Source organism: Phascolarctos cinereus, unplaced genomic scaffold (assembly GCF_003287225.1).
Source record: "Phascolarctos cinereus isolate Bilbo 61053 unplaced genomic scaffold, phaCin_HiC Scaffold_726;HRSCAF=1367, whole genome shotgun sequence".
Classification (NCBI taxonomy): domain Eukaryota; kingdom Metazoa; phylum Chordata; class Mammalia; order Diprotodontia; family Phascolarctidae; genus Phascolarctos; species Phascolarctos cinereus.
In genome coordinates, this window is record NW_027556098.1 from 421655262 (window position 1) to 421675453 (window position 20192).

The 20192-nt window shown below is 45.6% G+C and overlaps 1 pseudogene; it reads left to right on the top strand.

Annotated features, from left to right (window-relative positions):
* Window positions 1–1040: 1040 nt before the first annotated feature.
* On the top strand, window positions 1041–2310 carry LOC110220203 (large ribosomal subunit protein uL3 pseudogene; annotated as a pseudogene).
* The last annotated feature ends 17882 nt before the right edge of the window (window positions 2311–20192 follow it).

Here is a 20192-nt window from a genome sequence, read left to right on the forward strand (position 1 = left end):
ATGGTTGATCAGAAAGGTATAGCACACCAAGCTGTGAGAGGAATGAAGTTTGGTATGGGCACACAGGCCTCAGAGAACCTGGAGCAGGCCTCAGAGGACTCAATCATGGGCAGCTGTGGCAGTTTCCAGACTTCTCAACCCATAAACACCAAAGACAACTTAGAAGGTCAGTAGGAAAAGTCTGTGTCTGCTGTGAGAGAGAAGCTCAGTCCCCACCCCAGTCCCTAAGTGTGGCCCCAGGATGGTGGCTGCCTTCTGAGCTTCCAGCCCACAGACTGAGGGGGAATCCAGTGGCTGATCAGAGGGGGATTGCAGAGATTTCTTTGCTGGTGCAGGATTCTCTTGCTTTGCCTGTGCTTGGATCTGGGTCACAGTTCTGGGGGGTGGTCCTGGGGCAAGGAAGAGCATTGGTGTGGTGCAGCTTGTAGTGGTGATACAGAGAAAATCCTCCTCACAGTTCCAAGACAGAAAAGAGTGCTTGTGGTCACTCATAGACCAGACTACAAGCCAGGAAAGGAGTAAACACCTTGCCCTTGATCATACCACCTTGGAAGAACTTAAATTTTACAGGTCCCTAGGAGTATCTCTGAAAACAGCTGTGCAAAACCCCCGAAGCTTGGGACAGTACATTCTCCACACTGGAAGCAGACCCCTACCTTAACAAAGAGTTTATAATTCAAGTAATTGGCTGGGATCATGAGCAAGCAGTGCAAAAAGAGTCAGACCATAGAATCTTACTTTGGTGACAAAGAAGATCAAAACATACAACCAGAAGAAGCCAACAAAGTCAAAGCTCCTACATCCAAAGCCTCCAAGAAAAATATGAACTGGTCCCAGGCCATAGAAGAGCTCAAAAAGGATTTTGAGAAGCAAGTAAGAGAAGTAGAGGAAAAACTGAGAGTGATGCAAGAAAATCATGAAAAACAAGTCAACAGCTTGCTAAAGGAGACTTTAAAAAATACTGAAGAAAATAACACCTTAACCATAGCTTAGGCTCTCTTTCTACTCACCTGGGCAGTGGCCGCAGGTACAGCAGCAGCATGTCCCATGGGAAGTTCTCCACTCCCAGGCATGGGTCTCTGGGCTTTCTGCCTCGAAAAAGAAGCAGCAGGCACCGGGGAAAGGTGAAGAGTTTCCCCAAAGATGACCCGACCAAGCCCATGCACCTGACAGCCTTTCTGGGCTATAAGGCAGGCATGACACACATTGCTCGTGAGGTGGACCAGCCTGGCTCGAAGGTCAACAAAAAGGAAGTGGTCGAGGCTGTCACCATTGTGGAGATGCCCCCCATGGTCATTGTGGGCATCGTGGGCTACGTGCAAACCCCACGAGGTCTGAGGAGCTTCAAAACCATCTTTGCCGAGCACATCTGTGATGAGTGAAAGAGGCGATTCTGTAAGAACTGGCCTGAGTCCAAGAAGAAGACCTTCACCAGGTACTGTAGGAAGTGGCAGGATGATGACGGCAAGAAGCAGCTGGAGAAAGACTTCAGCAGCATGAAGAAATACTGCCAGGTGATCCACATCATTGCCCACACCCAGATGCTCCTGCTCCCTCTGAGGCAGAAGAAGTCTCAACTGATGGAATTCCAGGTGAATGGTGGCAGCGTGGCTGAGAAACTGGACCGGGCCCATGAGAAGCTGGAGCAGCAGGTGCCTGTGTCCACCGTGTTTGGGCAGGACAAGATGATTGACATCATCGGAATGACCAAGGACAAAGGTTACAAAGGTGTAACCACCTGCTGGCACACAAAGAAGCTGCCCCTAAAAACCCACCGAGGCCTGCGTAAGATGGCACGTATTGGAGCAGGGCATCCTGCCCGCATGGCCTTCTCTGTGGCTTGAGCTTGTCAGAAGGGCTACCACCATCACACGGAGATCAACAAAAAGATCTACAAGATTGGCCAGGGCTACCAGATCAAGGATGGCAAGCTGATCAAAAACAATGCATCCACCGATTACAATCTGTCCAACAAGAGCATCAACCCTCCTGGAGGCTTTGTCCACTATGGTGAAGTGACCAATAACTTTATCATGCTGAAAAACTGTGTGGTTGGGACCAAGCACGTCCTCATGCTGCAGAAGTCTCTGCTGGTAGAGACCAAGCTTCACGTCCTGGAGAAGATCGATTTGAAGTTTACAGACACTACCTCCAAGTTTGGCCACAGTCGGTTGCAGACTGTGGAGGAGAAGAAAGCTTTCATGGGACCACTGAAAAAAGACCGTGTCATGAAAGAAGAAGCTGCCTAATGTTTCCAAACCAACTTAGAGCTGGTGGATTCTCAATAAAATTTTCAAAGTTAAAAAAAAATAGCCTAACCCAAATGGCAAAAGAGGTCCAAAAAGCCAATGAAAAGAAGAATGCCTTAAAAAGCAAAATTGGCCAAATGGAAAAGGAAGTCCAAAAGATTACTGAAGAAAATACTTCCTTAAAAATTAGAATAGAGCAATTGGAAGACAGTGACTTTATGAGAAATCAAGACACTGTAAAACAAATTCAGAAGAATGAAAAAAAATAGAAAACAATGTGAAATATCTCATTGGAGAAACAACTGACCTGGAAAATAGATCCAGGAGAGAGAATTTTTAAATTATTGGACTATCTGAAAGCCATGATCAAAAAAAGAGCCTAGACATCATCTTTCAAGAAATTATCAAGGAAAACTGCCCTGATATCTTAGTACCAGAGGGTAAAATAGAAATTGAAAGAATCCACCAATCACCTCCAGAAAGAGATCCCCAAAGGAAAACTCCTAGGAATATTGTAGCCAAATTCCAGAGTTCCCAGGTCAAGGAGAAAATATTGGAAGCAGCCAGAAAGAAACAATTCAAGTATTGTGGAAATACAATCAGGACAACACAAGAATTAGCATCGTCTATGTTAAGGGACTGCAGGGCTTGGAATATAATATTCCAGATGGCAAAGGAGATAGGATTACAACCAAGAATCACCTACCTAGCAAAAGTGAGTATAATCTTTCAGGAGAAAAAAATGGTCATTCAGTGAAATAGAAAACTTTCAAGCATTTTTGATGAAAAAACCAGAGCTGAGTAGAAAATTTGACTTTCAAATACAAGACTCAAGTGAAACATGAAGAGGCAAATAGGAGAGAGAAATCATAAGAGATTTATTAAGGTTGAACTGTTTACATTCCTGCATGGAAAGATGATATTTGTAACTCATGAGTCCTTTGTCAGTATTAGAGAATTTGGAGGGAAAAACTTAGATGTATGTAGATAGATAGATAGATAGATAGATAGATAGATAGATAGATAGATGGATAGATAGATAGATAGATAGAGGGCACAGGGTAAGTTGAAGATGAAGGAGTGATATCTGGAGAATAAAATTAAGGGGTGAGAGAAGATTAAAGGGAGAGGTAGAATGGGGTAAATTATCTCACATAAAACAGACAAGAAAAGGCTTTTACAATGGAGGGGAAACAGGGGAAGGTGAGAGGGAATGAGTGAGTATAATTCTCATCAGATTTGGCTTAAGGAGAGAATAACATACACACTCAATTGGGAATGGAAATCTATCTTACTCTACAGGAAAATAGGGGGGAAGGGGACAAGAGAGCATGAGGATAATAGAAGGGAGGTCAGATTGGGGGAGGGGGGACTCAGAACCAAACACTTCTAAGAAGGGACAGAGTCAAAAGAGAGAACAGAATAAATGGGGGGCGGGATAGGATTAAGGGAAATAGAGTTTGTTTTTCACAACATAACAAAAAAGATATCTTCACTAAGAACTACAAGATTTTAGTGATCCCTTGGGAAGGAATAAAAGGAAGGTAACATTCCTGAATTTTATTAGATCCTATGCTGACAGGGAAGGGCTACATTACCAAGGCAATCCTGGCAGGGTCTATGACTTCAGCCACATATATGGTAAGAAATTGGCTGGTCCTGACACCCCACCAGGGAGGGCAGAGTTGCATCACCAAGTCAATCCTTGCAGGCACTGTGACTTCAGTCAGTCCCACATATGGGAAAGAAATGTGTTTAAGTCACCCTCAGACAGAGTATAAATAGGGGTTCATTGCAAAAGAGAAGAAAAAGAAGCAGCGAAAAAGCAGACAAGTATCTCCCTACAATGCAGGATGAGGGGGGATGATGGGCCATATCTCCTTGTTTTCTAAGTGGGTGGGATCTCAAATACACATGGTACTGCAATCTTTGCTCTGGAGAAAAAAAAATGTAAATAAAATTACTAAATAAATATATTTCTTCAAACTAAAAAAAAAGAGATTCTGAATCTCCTTTTCTAATTGATTGACTTTCTTTTCATAATCTTCTTGTTTTTCTTGGATTGTTCTTTTTTTTTGTTTTAGTTTTTCCTCAATCTCTCTCATTTGATTTTAAAAGCCTTTTTTTTAGTTCTTCTATGAATTCTTTTTGAGCAGGTGATCATTGATGTTACTCTTTGGGGTAGAAGAGGATTTCTTTGCTTCAGTACTCTCCCCTGAAGATGAACCCTGGTCTCCTCTATTCCCATAGTAACTCTCTATGGTTGGATTTTTTTGTCCTTTTCCCGTGCATCTTTGTTTTTTTGCAATAGCTTGGTTTTTGTAATCACCTCTAGTCCTGGGGTCTTAGGGATGGTGCCTCTGGCCTCATATCCTCCTTCAGTTTTCCTCTCTGTCCTGGAACTCAAACCAAGACCTCTAGCCCCCAGCCAGGGTCTGCCCCACTGCTTCTGCACTCACTGGGCATGTGCTGGTTCCTTTTCACCTCCTGGCTTGTGTCTCTGCAGCACAGCTGGGTCTGACGTTCCTTGTCGGCAGACATTCCCTGGATCTCCCCCAGCTCAGACAGCCAACTGCCCTCGCTGTCCCAGGGTAGCGTTCCTCAGCTAAGGCCGAGGCAGCCTCCCAACACAGCTAACCCCAGCTCGGTCCCTAGCCTGGAGGTGTTTACTCTTCACAGAGATCAAACCTGTCCTGGGATTTTTCTTCAGATCTTCTCTGGTTGTCCCAAGAAGACCACTGTTCTGCCTCTACTCTTATTTATTTTTACTATTCTATGTGTACCCTGAGGTGCTCTTTTATCTCTTGTGGAGGGAGAATCTTGAAAGCTCAGAATTTTCTGACCTACTCCACCATCTCCCCAGAATCCTCTCTGGAGCATTCTTTCAAATGACTGGAAATACTTCTCAATCCTTCTTTTGAGAACTGTTTGGTCATATCCTTGGGTCTTTTATCTGTTAGGGAATGGCTATTAATCTTATATATGTTTGTTAATTGTTTATATATCTTGGATATCAAACCCTTACTAAATAAATGTGATGAATATTTTTTCCCATTTACCTGCTTCCCTTCTTATCCTCATTTCCCATCTGGCTATAATCATTTTGGAATTTGGCTTCTCCATTATGCCATGCAGCCAGATACCTCCACCCCTTAGCTTTTTCAGCTTTTTTTGTGAATTGTCTTCCCCCTTTAGATTGTAAACTCTTTGAAGACAAAGACTCTCTTTTTGTATTTACATCCCTCAATGTTAAGCATAGTGCCTGGGACATACTAGACACATAATAAATCTTTACTAACAGCTGCATTTGTTTTGTTTGTACAGAAACTTTGCATTTTCATGTACTTAAAGTTCTGCATTTTATCCTCTGTAATTGCCTCTATCCTTTATTTGCTTAAGAATACATCTCCTACCCAAAGCTATTAGAAGTATATGATTTGCTTCTCCTCTAATTTTTTATGGTATGATCTTTAATATTAAGGTATGTGTCAGTTTGGAATGTTTTATGAAATATTGTGTAAAGTCTTAAGCCGAGGGCAGCTAGGTGGTGCAGTGCATAGAGCACTGGCCCTGAAGTCAGAAGTACCTGAGTTCAAATCCAGCCTCAGACCAAACACTTGACACTTACTAGCTGTGTGACCCTGGGACAGTCACTTAACCCCAATTGCCTAACAAAAAAAAAAAGTACCTAGATCATGGTTAGCTAACTTCGGGGGCAACTAGGTGGCGCAGCGGATAGAGCACCTTATTCATTATCTTTGGGATTGCTCTGGCTGGAAGGCTGAGGGCCCTCATGAAGTCAGGATATGAGTTCAAATCTGGCCTCAGACCAAACACTTGACATATACTAGCTGTGTGACTTTGGGCAAGTCACTTAACCCCGATTGCCTCATTTAAAAAAAAAAAGTCTTAAGCCAAGCCTAATTTGTGCCAAGCAGTTTTCCCAGCAGCTTTTTATTGACCCCCTACCCTGCTTGGAACATAGGCCATGGGACTGAAGTCAGACAAAGTGATTGAGAGACAAGGTAAGAAACACAAGCAGCTAAGCTTTACTTCGCTAGGATGGACAGCATGCACACAGAGCCTCCCCTCTGAAGAGGAGACCCACTTGCAAAGGGCAAAATAGACTTTTATGCTCAAAAGAAGAATCACAGAATACAAGGAAACTGGGGGGGAAATGTTTGCTAAAGTAATTCCTTGAACTGCGTTTGAACACCTAACCTAACAGTTCTCAGAAAGTGGTCCCTGAGATTGCATTTGCACAGTTCTGGAATGGTTGCCTTTGAAGTTACAGGGTCTTCAGAAATAGGATATCAGCAGTGACACATCTCAAAAACATGCTAGGGTTCAGTCAGAGTATGCTTTGCAGAGGAAATATTGGTATGCTGTTCCTGTCCAGCCATCAGTTCAGGATAATATGGCAGGTCCAACAAGTCAAAGGTAGTTGGTATAAGACATTACACATTTCATTTCTACACTTTCATTTGCTTCAGATGGTTTTTGAGCTGTCTCAGAAATCAATCTTTAAAAAGGAGAGTGACAAATATTGGAGACTTGTTACCAGCATCATACACCCAAATTTATTTATTACATCCACTCTCATGAAGGCCAGACCTAAACAGTGACCCTGACCTCTTAGCAAATAGGACCAGACAGAAAGAAGATTTAATATTTGTATCTGAAGGGCCAAGCTGGATCAACCATACCAGGAGGAAACAGCACCCACCTAGAGCTTGATCTCCTCCCAACGGCAGAAAGCTAGCTCAGTGCTACTTAAGGTACAGCTAGTTCCCCTGCATCAGAAAGAGGAAAAGGAGACAGGGTCAGGGGAGAAAGTCATCCAGGACCCACAAGGTAGTGAGTAGGCCCTCCATAGCAATTCCTTAGGGGACCATTCTATCTGGCCTCATAGGACACTTCATTGAGAGGTGATAGTAAAGCTTAAAGACAGCGGAGATTTCATTTAAAGTACAAAGCAGAGGATATTGGCTATCCCTATATGGGAATCCCAATGAGATACCACACTGCCAATTCAGCCAGTGACTCAATCACAGAACTGCTGATCTGAAGTGAATCTACCAGTTAGATTTAGCTCCCTTGCAAAAAAAAATCATCCTAGTAATCATAATAATGCAATGCTATCTATATCTTTTCACCCCAAGGATAATTGGCCCCTCATGAGGGCCCTCAGCCTTCCAGCCAGAGCAATCCCAAAGGTAATGAATAAACAAGGGCCAGACGTCTCCACATAATGCCAGTGTTAACGCCTAGACTTTGGGTGGTGTCAGGGTATTACCATTACTTGCAGCAGTCAACAATGGTCACTATGGTTTACAGGGTGAGATTATTGGCATCAATAGACCTGGGTGAGGTCTACACTCATCTTCCTATTTCTGGGAGGAAGCAAAAACACAGAATATTTTACTGACTCGCAGCCATGGGAGCTTGCTAAATATTTTAACCACCTCAACAGATGGGGAATTTGAGAACCAGACTGCACTTTTCTCTAATTTGTGGATATACCTTAATGTCAATTAGCTACTAAGATTACAACTAAATAGAGAACTACCCATGGATTCTCTCCACAATGAGCTTAAGGATTGTGCATTAATTTCCAAGGGAGTAGGACATTTTAAAACAAACAATTTGCCAATTTTATACGCTAATGTTGATTGACAAGGCTGAAAAGGGAATGTTCAGTCAGCTTTTTTTTTTAATGAGGGAGGGAATTTTTACTTGATTTGCCACTTGGTGGTGATTCATAGCTTGGACCAGATTGGCCTAAGCTCCAGGTCTACTCTCACATGAATGCCTTTGCCACCATCATGTAAATATGCCCATAGCCTAAAGACTTGTTGGAATGGTAAAGGTGGGGCAGAGGGCCTGCCACCACCACCATCCAGCTAGAATTGAAGAGTCACTTCCTCTAGAGTTCAACATTTTAGATCAGAATAGGGTAGCCATAATCAGTTTGAAAGGGTACATAGTCACATGCCAATAGTTATTTTTGTCTTCAAATCTACCAGAGCCAAATTAAAAAAAATGTAAAGTTCGAAGATTGACTCAGCATCTCACACAGAGGTAAAGGTGTACTATGATACACAGGGGCAGCTAGGTTGTGCAGTGGAAAGGCTTATCTTTGTAAGTTCAAATCTGGGCTCAGACACTTCCTAGCTGTATGACCCTGGGCAAGTCACTTAGCCCTGTTTGCCTCAGTTCTTCATGAGATAGAGAAGGAAATGGCAGAGCACGCCAGCACCTCTGCCAAGAAAACCCCAGATAAGATTACAGACAGTTGGACGTGACTGAAACAGCTCAACATGTGCTGAATCAGCAGAAGTTCCTAGTGGTGCTGTCAGGGTTCTGGTCCTATGACATGTAAACTCCAGACGAAATCCAGACCTCCATAGTTGCTGACTAGCAAAACATCAAAAAGGTGCTGATGTCTTTGATGTTTTACCAATAACACTTGAGATGATCTGGATATGTTAATGAACTAACCCCAATGGGGTGGAGACAAGAGTTGATCTGTTTCCCCCCAAAAAAAAACCCATAAAAATGAGACCTGAAAATCTTGCCCCCCCCCCAAGCTCTTATCTTTCTGCTAAGGACCCATGCTGCTCACAACTCCAGTCCACAGTTACATGACTCATCCCCCTCTCCGTAGTCTTCCTCACACTGCCTGCCTCCCTTTACCATTTCATCTCCCAATCCCCACTCCATTTGCCTCTATATCTCCATCTTCTGCTGCTTGTCTCTGTATGTTCTGTGCCATTTGCCCTTATATAAGCCCATTTCCCACTGCCAGCTGTGGTCACTCCTAGGGAGCACCCAAAGAATTGGGTATGCCTGCCCCCATCTCAGAATTTCACAGATTACCAATTCAGCAGACTGCCTCATGGTGTGTGGAGTTGGAAGGCTACCACCGAACCTTGACACAGCCTCTATGCTCAAGTGACATCAGCTGTGAAGTAACCAGGGTGAGAGGCTGGCAAGAGACAGCTGAGTGGCATGGCACCTTTATCTAATCAGAAATAAGCTCTCAAGCCTCTACCTCTAGCAAGTCCTGCCTCTTGCTTGGACCTGCCATATTACCTGAGCCAGAGACACATGATCTCAGAATAATGGAGTTCAATTTTTACAGAAGCAGAGAAGTACGCTTAACTACACAGGGTTTAATTTCTAGCTTGGAATTGAGAGCAAACACTGTGTAATAACAATAAAGTGGCACATAATTAAAGACCTACAGAGGACTATGTACTTGCTGTGACCTTGAATCCAAAAACCTCCAGTTACGCACAGTGGGGCCAAACCATGAATTCTGGGAAAGGCCATGTAAGTCTTCACACCTAGTGGTCACCACATTGTGAATCAGGCAGGAATGACCATTTGTAGTCTGACACGTTTTAGATGCTGTTACTCTGGCCCTGGGACTCTAAGCATCTGTATAAAAATCTGGTGTGAATTGGAATTCCTGGGGGTCAGTCCTTGTCCCATCCTCTGAGATCCTGCCACTGGCCTGTTCTGGCCTCAGCTAGCCCATCTTGAGTCAGAATGCATGGACTCAGCAATGGACTTTGTCAAGGAGCAGCCCTGCAGCTTTGCCCTGGGGCCCCTCACCATTGCACCATGCACTGCAGATGACACATGTAAACACAGCCTTTTTCAATTCTTCACCCAAAGGCAGCGACAGAGAATGGGATCCTGCAGATGCAGAGATACATGTTCTAGAATCTAGATGCTCCTCTAATTATTAATATCATGAAGCATAAAGCAGGTGGTGACACGAAAATAGCAGAGGCAGTGCCCTCTGTCCTCAGGGCGAGGCTCCTCAGGGTCCCACCTCTCACACATACTAGCCCTCTAATGTAGTGTCTAATGCCTAGTGCCTTCTCAGTAAGAGAGAGATAACCGGGGACACAGAGAAGAAATGATCTTCCCAGGGTCACCCCCTGCAAATGGACAAACCATTGCAGTATCTCAAAGGCAATCCAGCTTACTCTCCTTCTGTTCACAGCTGTGACCAAAGTTGTAATGATCCCACGCTCATCCCCAGAAGAAAAGGGCTCATCTTTTGAAATCTTTCCCATGATGGACTATGATGGAAGTCATAGAATACCACACAGAACTGAAGTTGAAGACTGCCCAAAAGGCAGTGGACAGGTGCATGTTAGATATAAGAAGGATGGGCACCATCGAGAACACAGTCATGCAGGAGAAGCAACAGCAAGGCTGTCCTCCGAGAAAGGTCCCCAGCATGCTTGGTGCACTTGGACAAGTAGCTGACTGGCAGATCTGCCACTGAGCCAAGGGAAACACCCACACTAATGAAATCATGTTTCCATTAGAGGAGAATATGGATTAGAAATGGAAACAATCCATTAAGATGCTATTCACTGAGAGAGAGAGAGAGAGAGAGAGAGAGAGAGAGAGAGAGAGCAGAGACAAAGCTGTGAGGCCTCAGAGGCCACCAGCCTCCTTATCTCATCGATGGGGGAAAGAGGTCCCTCCAGGAGCAACGTTTGGCCAAGTTCACCCATGTAGCATGCGGCAGAACCTAGGTCCTCATTGAAGGATTCTAGAATGAAGGGTGACAAGGGCCTGATCTATGATGATGGTCATGTGAGTAAAGTTTGCTGCTGTTCAATGGTGTTACTGGTGTCCCACTCTTTGTGACCCCATTTGGGGTTTTCTCAGCAGAGAAACTGGAGTGGTTTGCCACTTCCTTTTCCAACTCATTTTACAGATGAGGAAACTGAGGCAAACAGGCTTAAGTGACTTGCCCAGGGTCACACAGCTAGTAAGTGTTTGAAATCAGATTTGAGTTCAAGAAGATGAGTGCTCCTGACTCCAGGCCCAGTACTATCCACTGAATCTCCTAGTGCCCCAAAGAGAAATAGACTATGTCTATTATTCTGAGGTGATCAGTGAAATGTCTTTCTCTTCTCTTCTCTCAATTATGGTTACATTGATTTTATTTGAAAGAAAAAATATTGTATGCAATCAAAACAATCTCATTTGTCTTCTGTGGTTCTTGTGTTTACCGATCTAATCTATTGTACCTGTTTTCTCCTAAATTTAATCTTTTTCAGAGATAGATTTTTCCTCTTTTAATACAGTAGCAAATAGCTTGGATAATTACAAAATACATTTATTAAGCACCTCCTCTATGTAAGGCACTGATGTTACAAAGACAAGAAGAAAGCTAATCCAAGCCTCAAGGAAATTATGTTCTGCAGCTTTATAATATAATTCAAAATGTGTTCCTACCACTCTCCCTGTTCCCCTCATTTCCTTTGACTTTGTACACTGGGAAATTAAAAGGATTACAGGATGATAATCTTCTACAGAGGCAGAACCAGAGAGAAAAAATGTGGGAAAGAGATTCTGCTACACGTGAAGCGAGGGGGTTAGACCAGGGAGGACAGGGGAGGACAGGAAAGATACATAGTCATTTCACTCTTCTCCATTTCCCTTTCTCTTGTGCCTTCTCCACCCCCACCCCCAACTCAGAAACCTTTGACATAACAGAGGCTCTCAGTTCAGTGGGAGATGGTCAGACTGTGATGGGTTCTGGAAAGTTTGAAGGGCTCAAGTACCATTCGCAACGCCTTGTCCTTATATTGGTCACAGCCTTTGTCTAACCCATCGCTAGGAAAAGTGTCTTAGCACATGGAAAAGAGACAGACAAAACATGCCTGGATAGACAAACTTCTCAGGACTGTGAGACAATGAAGTCACACCTTTCCCAAGCCCTGAAGGCTTGCCTGAAACACACTGAGTCTGCAAACCCTCCAAACCACTTAATGGCTTATTTATCCTTCTTAAATCCTTGAATTAATGAACACACAGAGGAGGTACCATGCAGATTAGGTATGGCCAGATATGCAGCCTCCCTAGAAGGTGTGGTCTAAGACACTGTACATATAACTAACTCTGTGAGTTTCCTTGGCCATGGTGCTAGAAGGGTTTTATAAGCCTGAGTAACAGCCCCTATTTCCGTACAGTCTTATACTTTAAAAGGCATCCCTTTCTGATAAGCCCACAAGTAGGTCTTCCATTGCTGAGTTCCTTGAAATAAAGTCAAAATTTCAAATTCTTTCTTCCACCTTCCTCCAGTCAACAAGATAGGAAAATTGGTCTCTGAACACTAAGGCTTAAATGAAAAATGGACAGGATGGAAGAACCAAATTCCTGGTGGCATTTACTATGCCCTTCCCTAACCAGCCTTCCCTAGAGTTGTACAAGAGCATGGAACTCATATGGTCACCTATCTGCATCTCTGGGTACCTTTATCCTGATGTAGCCATCACTTGTACCTGAGAAAAGTCTGGAGTTAAACAATTATCTATCTTCTGCTCCAAGAAGCACCCTCAGACCACAGTGAAGAAGGATGTGAGGTGACCCTGTCCAACCCTCTCAATTTTACAGATGACGAAAAAGAGGCCTAGAGATGCTGGATTTCACAAAAAGAGTAAGCAGAGCCAGGCCTTGACTCAAGGTTCTCCAACTCTAAATTCAGTCCATTTTGCCCCTGCTCCCTTGGTTCTCACCTGCAAGAGATCTATCCTCTAGTAAAATGGACTTGCAGCTGAGCCTTGAACTCAGTCTGGCATCTCCCACGTTAGTACCTTGACATTGGCCATCCATTGTACTCAAATACCCTCCATTTCCACATCCATTAAAAAGTCTTCTTCTTTAACTAAGGTTCATATAAACCATCCAGGTGACTCCACGGATGCATCCTGGCATAGAAAATAGAAAGCAGCATATAGGTCTGACACACAATGCTCCTCCCATCACTGCCCTCCCTTAGATTTGGGGAAAACACATTTCAAAGGGTTCAAAGAAAATATCCTCATATATTAAAATTATGCAGGAAGTCAGTTGAAAATGGATGTGTACCAATCAAGATTCTGATGACACAAGAAAAACAATTCCAATTAGAAGGGGAAAATCATATTTGTCTAAAGCCACCCATGTGGGTGTGACCAACTTCAATTTTTAAGAGTCACATAGAGAAGAGAGGGGCAAATCTAGGCAACAGAATCAAGCCTGTCATACAGGAATGGCATCGGGAGTACAAAAATGCAGCACGAGCCCGAGTCTTGTGAGAAAGTCACGAAATAATAACAAAGAGATTGGGTTTTGAAGCTATAATGGAAAAAAAGATTAAAGAAAGGGTATGTTAAGACCTGTTCTAGCCCCAAGACATTTCCTGCTGGCCCAGCTCACAAATATTGGAAGCACTGAACAAAGAAGCCTTGTATGAATGTTAACCTATTCACTATTCCTATAGCCTTCTTTTTTTATATTATGGAAACTGGTTCAGAAGGATGAAGACCTAAATCAGACATTCAAGCCAAGAACAAAGATTGGCGTCTTTATGACATCTCATGGCCATCCCTGCAAGGGAAAGTCTTTTAAAATCTAGGAGGGGAGGGAATTGTGGGAAGATGCTGGTGTGTTAGAGGTCCTCTGATCATCTGTTGGAGCTTAAAATGCAATAGTTGCAAAAGAAACAAGAATCACCAGAAGACCTCCACTCAGCCCTGGGATCCCCAGAAGGATCCTCCAGAATCCTCCAGAGCCCCTGTGATAAACAAGCTGGGGCAGGTGGAAAACAGAGTGCAAGGCAAGGGGACAGGTTGGGAGAGGAGTCACCTGTCACCAAGGGCAGATGTGGGGAGAATGCTAGAAGCAAAGCCCAACTCAGGCTTCCTCAAAGTCTATGGGAACAGAGCCCAGCTGGAAGGAACAGTTCTTTCCCCAATCCCAGGCTGGTCTGCTATATCCCTAGTAGCCCCAGGCATTTACAAAAGCCTTGGCTGGGGTACACTGAGGTCAACATCAAGGTTCAGTAGCTAGAGCACTGGGCCTAGAGGCAGGAAGACCTGAGTTCAAATCTGGCCTCAGACACTCACGAGCTATGTGACCCTAGGCAAGTCACTTCACTTCTGTTGGTCTTGGTTGCCTGTTGTCCTTCATTCTTGAAGGGGACCAAAATGACATAATTATGTTGGGGTCAAGGTACAGCGTGTCAACTGTAGCGGATCAGATCAATATGAGCTCAGAATGCTCTGCCACAGGTCGGGCACAAAGAGTCTATATGAACATTTAGAGTGGAGATGTCTCTAAATTTGTGCATTTCACATTTCCCCTGAGTTACTGCAATTCTGCTTTGCTCATACAGCACAGCACCTTCTCTGATATGGACACACCAGGCCAGGCTGTGCTGTGCCAGTGTCTCTCCTGTCACACAATTGATTCCAGAGTTCTTCAGAGAGACCTTGAGAGTGTCCTTGTATCACTTCTTCTGACCACCACATGAGTGCTTGCTTGGTGTGAATTCTCCATAAAATAGTCTTTTAGGCAAATGTACTTTTGTCATGAATAACACGACCAGCCCTTCGGAGCTGAGCTCTCTGCAGTAGAGTTTGAATGCTTGGCAGTTTAGTTTCAGAAAGGACCTCAGTGTCTGGTACCTTATCTTGCCAGGTGATCTTCAGAATCTTCCTAGGACAATTCAAATGGAAGTGATTCAGTTTCCTGGCCTGGCGCTGTCCAGCTTTCACAGACATACAACGATGAGGTCAGCACAACAGCTCTGCAGACCTTCAGTTTGGTAGCCAGTCTAATACCTCTTCTCTCCCACACTTTTCCTTAAGAGCTTCCCAAACACTGAACTACCTCTGGAAACGTGAGTCAACCTCATTATCAATGTGAACATCCCTGGAAAGTATACGGCCAAATTAAATGAACTTATCCACAGTATTCAAAATTTCTCCATTTGCTGTAACTGGTGGTTCCACATATAGACACGGTGGTGCTGGCAGGTGGAGAATCTTCATTTTCTTGGTGTTGATTGTTAGGCCAAAATCAGCTCAAGCAGCACATCCATATTCTGTTGCATATTGGCCTCAGAGGCTGCATAGTAGTCTGTGAACAAAAAAAAATCACGCACCAACTCTCCTTCCACTTTAGTCTTGGTTTGTAGCCTTTCCAAGTTAGATAATTTACCATCAGTGCAGTAACTGACCTCAATGCCACGTTTATCCTCTTTGAAGGCATTTGACAACATGGCTGAAAGCGTCATGCTAAAAATCATGGGAGCAAGCACGCAGCCCTGTTTCACTCCATTGGTGACTGGGAAAGCACAAGAGCATTGTCCATTATCCAGAACCTGGGCAAGTGTGCCATTGTGAAAATGAGGTATAATACTAATGAACCAACCTATAAGCGTCCCACAGTGTCACCTTTATGGCCTGTTGGGACAAATTTATCTCCTCTGCCCATTCTTCCAGGGAAAGTCTTCACATGCTTGGAGCAGACAAGCTCTTAACCTGGTTTAGCCTATCTGCCAAAATGTGGCACCAATGTGACCACCACCCATGCTACCACTTCTTGGAGCCAAAGGTGAAAGTTGAGTGACAGGTAGATTCCAAAGATTGGTGAGCAGCCCTGAGAAGGGCTTGGCAAAGCCTCACACCAAAGGTGCCAGTCCTCACTGAACACCCTATACACCCCATTAATCTATTATCCATCAGCTGAACTCCTGGTTCCCACACATTTCCATTTGTGGCCTGCCTAGGGTAGGTTCTCTCCTACTAATGGTATAACAGTGGCCTTACCCTTCATGCTGTTGCCTCCTATGTGAGGTTTCATGCTGACAGGCTAGCAACAACCCACTTATGTCCTAGGAATCACAGACTTGGGCATGCCCAAGTCTCTTGCCTTCCATCTAACTAGCTAAACTGTAATTAGAATAAAATATGTCTCACACTACAGTTATGGTGGGTAAATCAACATACCACTTTGCTAAGATATTGACAGGCAGAACTTTTAAACCATCTTATGGAGGATATCCAGCCCAAGAGAAAGAGGATAAATGTGTCTTAGTAAAGTAGATGGGATTGGGACAATAAACTCCTATCACTGTTTATAGAGCTGAGGGAAGCCCCAGTGAATGCCGTTGCCATCACCTCTGGTGACATGAGGTCAAATTGGTGATAAGGACATAAAACATCATCTGTGGACAACCAGAAATCCTAGGAGTCTTACCTTTTGCAGACTCCAGACTCAAAGACAAAAAGAGATTTCAATGGGAATTTTGGCTCACTTATCGAAGTGAAGTTAGTTCTACAGAATGGAAGCAGGTAAGGATTTTGAAGGAGCCATTCTTTAAAAGGCATAAAAGGGAAGGGAGCTGATTTTGTGTCAGATTGCTTTATAGTGCTTTATAATGCTCTAGGAGACTCAGATAATTAGCAAGGTTACACATTTGAATGTTACCTCCATGCAAGATGTGAGTGAAGAGCCCATCCCTGGAAAATTACAGAAAGAAAATTGGACAGTCTTCAGAAATGATCTGAATTTCTCCCAGGATGGACACGTTTTCCAGGCCAGTTGAAGGAGAAGGGGAAACATCACCAATTAGCTTAAGGGAGATGAGCTTTGAGCCTGTGCTTCTACTCCTCAAGCTGGGGGAAGATTCACCATTCCCTCTGGCTTCTCCAATGTAGGCTCTTCCTCTCCAGTAGAGCTGCAGAAGTTTTTGGGAAGCAGGAAAAAGCTGGACTTTGTTCCTCAGTCTCCTGTGCCCGTTTTCTGCTCATTGGGTCCAAAAGGAGACAACAGGAGTGGCCCCAGCACATGGAGCTCCCTGAGCTCCCAGCTGCTCTTTCGGAAGCCCCAGGAAAAACAAAAACAACCCAAGGATCCAAGTTCCTCCATGAGGTCAAAGATAGCACCTGCTTGGATCTCTCATCTCCAAAGCAGCTCGTACATCATGAGGATCACAAACATGGAAGAAAGCCCTACCCCTTCTGCTTCCTTTGTAGGACATGAGAACGTGCTTTGGCCAGAAGGGTGCAGGTCAAGGGCCCAGCAGGCAGGGTCCCCATGCAGAGATCGAAGGTCATCTAGACAAACCTGGACCTAAGCAGGAAGCCCCTCGCCTACCATCTCCTCTAGCTGGGGGTTCCCATGATGGTGGTCCCCCAGCAAGAGCCACCAGCCTATTCCCTTTTGGGCTAGCTCACTGCTAGGCAAACGTGGGTTCAGTTTAGGGGAAGTTTTCTGCTTATAGCACCAACATATGGCCCCTAATTCTTCCCTCTAGGGCCACTGAGATCAAGTCCAAATGGTTTTCCCATAACAGGCCTTCAAACACTGAAAGGCAGCTCCTAGGCCTCCCCCAAGTCTTCACTGGGCTTGTGGCCCAGTTCCCCACCCAACAGTTTGCACTCTTCTGGAGACTCCGAATGCCGTGCAAACGTTAAAGAGAGATGGCATTGCTCAGCACGTGGTCCACAGCCCATTTTCCTAGCCATCCTGTAACTGTCACATGAACTGTCTCCCTTCTCCAACCTGCTGAAGACTTAGCAGTCTGTGCTCAGGATGTGGGCCTTGCCTCTGACAGAGGGTAGGAAACTTCACAAAGTGAAGACCCATTCAAACCAAAGGAGCAGATCAGACATCGGGGCTAGGCTGGTAGAGGGCAGAAGCCCAGATCCTCCAGTCCTTAAACATCAGGCTTCAGACGGCACATCCCCCTCCTCAGCCTACCGCTGGAAAGAGTGTAGGACCTAGGCCAGGTGATCCAGCTGTATAACCCACCTCTGACACTACTTGTGGGCTCACAGACAAGGCCTTTAACAGCCTTATAGATTGGGTACCACAGGTATTATTGTCCCTACTTTACAGGTACAGAAGATGAGGGTCAAACCCTCACCATCCAAGTCTTAAATCTCATGTTTGCCTAAACCCTGGCCAAATCTAGGCAGACTGCAGAACTGGAGAGCTCCTGGCCCAACAGTCCTGGATGGCAGGTCAAGACTGAGACTGAACAGCTGGTTTTGATCTGACCCTGCAAAGATGGAAAAGCCTGGGAGGAAGGGTTATCAAGCAGGACCACAGCATGTAGATAGAAAGGCAGCCCCACAGTACAACTTGGGACCTGGAGAGTGAACGTCAGTCACCAGCCAGGCCCTTCCCAAATGGGAGTGAGGGCGGTTTCCTTACACCTAACACCCCCCCCCGGAAACTTGAAATTGTGACCGCTTCCCCAGTGATGATCACTGGAACCCTCAAATCATTGCCTGGCTTGGGGGCTAGCACTCAGAAGCCTGGCATAAGGAATGAATGGGCTGATCTGTTCATACAAATGTCTGGTTGTGGCTTCTGGTTGCCATCTCTCCAAAGATTAAAGAGGAAAGGGTCCTTTGGGAACCCTCTAATTCAACACCCACCTCCGGAAGGCCTAGAGAGAAGGTGAAGGTGCTCCAGTCAATAAAAGACAGAGCAGAGGCCAGAGCCAGCCTCTCTGAACAAGTCTGCACTGCCTCTCCGTGGTAGGAACAACAGCTCTTGTTAAACTGTCTGGTAAGTGATCGGACAAATGTCTCATTTTGTTCCGATACCGAAGCTAAGCCAGAGCCCAGAACTCTCCCCAGAACCGAGGGCTCTTCCAGAATCTGCAGCATCACCGAAGCCACGAGTGCATGGAAATGCCCCACCAGCCATTTACACAGATCTATTAGGAACCGGCTGCCACTTATGAAGTCAGACAGGGAAGGGGACACTGTCTTTCCTCTACTTAACTGTGACACTGTAGACTCCTGAGAAAGGGAAGAAAGCGGGAGGTGTTTTCCCATCTTCACCACCACAATCACAAGGGATCCAGAGCAGTGAGGTGCCCCACTTCTAACCCACTGAGCCAGGTGTGACCAAGTTTGCATCTTGGCAGACAGACAGACAGCCCTTCTTCAGAGCAGCTGAGCTGGAGGGGTTACCACAGGCAGCGACTTCCACTGGGAGCCCCAAACACAGTCTCTGCCAAGAAAACCCCAAATGGGGTCACCAAGGGTTGGGCACGACCGAAAATGACGACCGCAGGTAACAATCTGAGGATGGGGGAAAGCAACAGTCACCTTTTCAGGGGTAAAAGGAACCAACTATCTGCCGAATGAAGTCATCAACGCAGCCTTGGGAAGCGGGGAGGGACAAGAAGCAGAAACGATTTCAATGAAATGAACAGAAATGAAAACTCAGAACACGAGGCACGTCCAAGCGGAAATTCTCACCTAGCAGAAGCAAAACCTTCCCCCAGAAAATAAAAAAGGAGGGAAAAGGGCGGCGGGCGGGGCTGTAGAAGAGGGTGGAGGAAAAGCGGGGAGGGGGAGGGAAAGAAAAGGAGGGGGCGGAAAGGGAGGTCGGGGGTAAAGTTGCACACAAACTTCTCTTTCGTCCGCTTTGCATGGAAAGATGATGCCCCATCATTCAGCCCAGCCCGACCCAAGCCTCCTGGCAACTGACGTGGACTCGGGTTCGATCAAGCTGCGTGACCGGCGCCCACCCGCAGGGCTCCCACCGTGCGGGGAATGGGGCACACGTTGTCAGAGGTCCCAGACCAGCCAAGTTTGGGGAGGTCGGAGGGGTCAGGGTCCCCGCTTCAAGATTGTGACGTTATAGGGGAAGTCTCCTATTGGAGAAAGTGCGTGTGTGTTTGTGTGTGCAGATGTAACGTTATTCAAGTGACACACACACCCCCAGCCCAGGGGGCGTTCGGGGCGCAGACCCGCCGGGCGCTGGTCCAGGGGGTGGGAGACAGAGGTTCGGCCAGAGCGGACGAAGCCCCCGAGGGCACTGGGTTAGTTGTGGGTCCGGCCTCACCCCCACCCGAATTCCCCCTCCCTCCTCTCCCCTCCCCGTGAATAGAAACAACCGACAGGTGTGGCGTGATCACGCTCTGGCAGCCACCTGGGCTATCCACTTGTGGGGAGGCGGGGAGAGACGAGAGGAGGGCGAGGCGTTCTCCCACCCTCCAGTCCCCCATGACCCCACCAGCAGCAAGAAAGGGCGGGGGGGGGGGTGGCCTTGGAGGAATCCTGCGCATGCGGAACGACGCCGGCTTGAGTGGGCGGAGGGGGTGGAAGGGGAAGA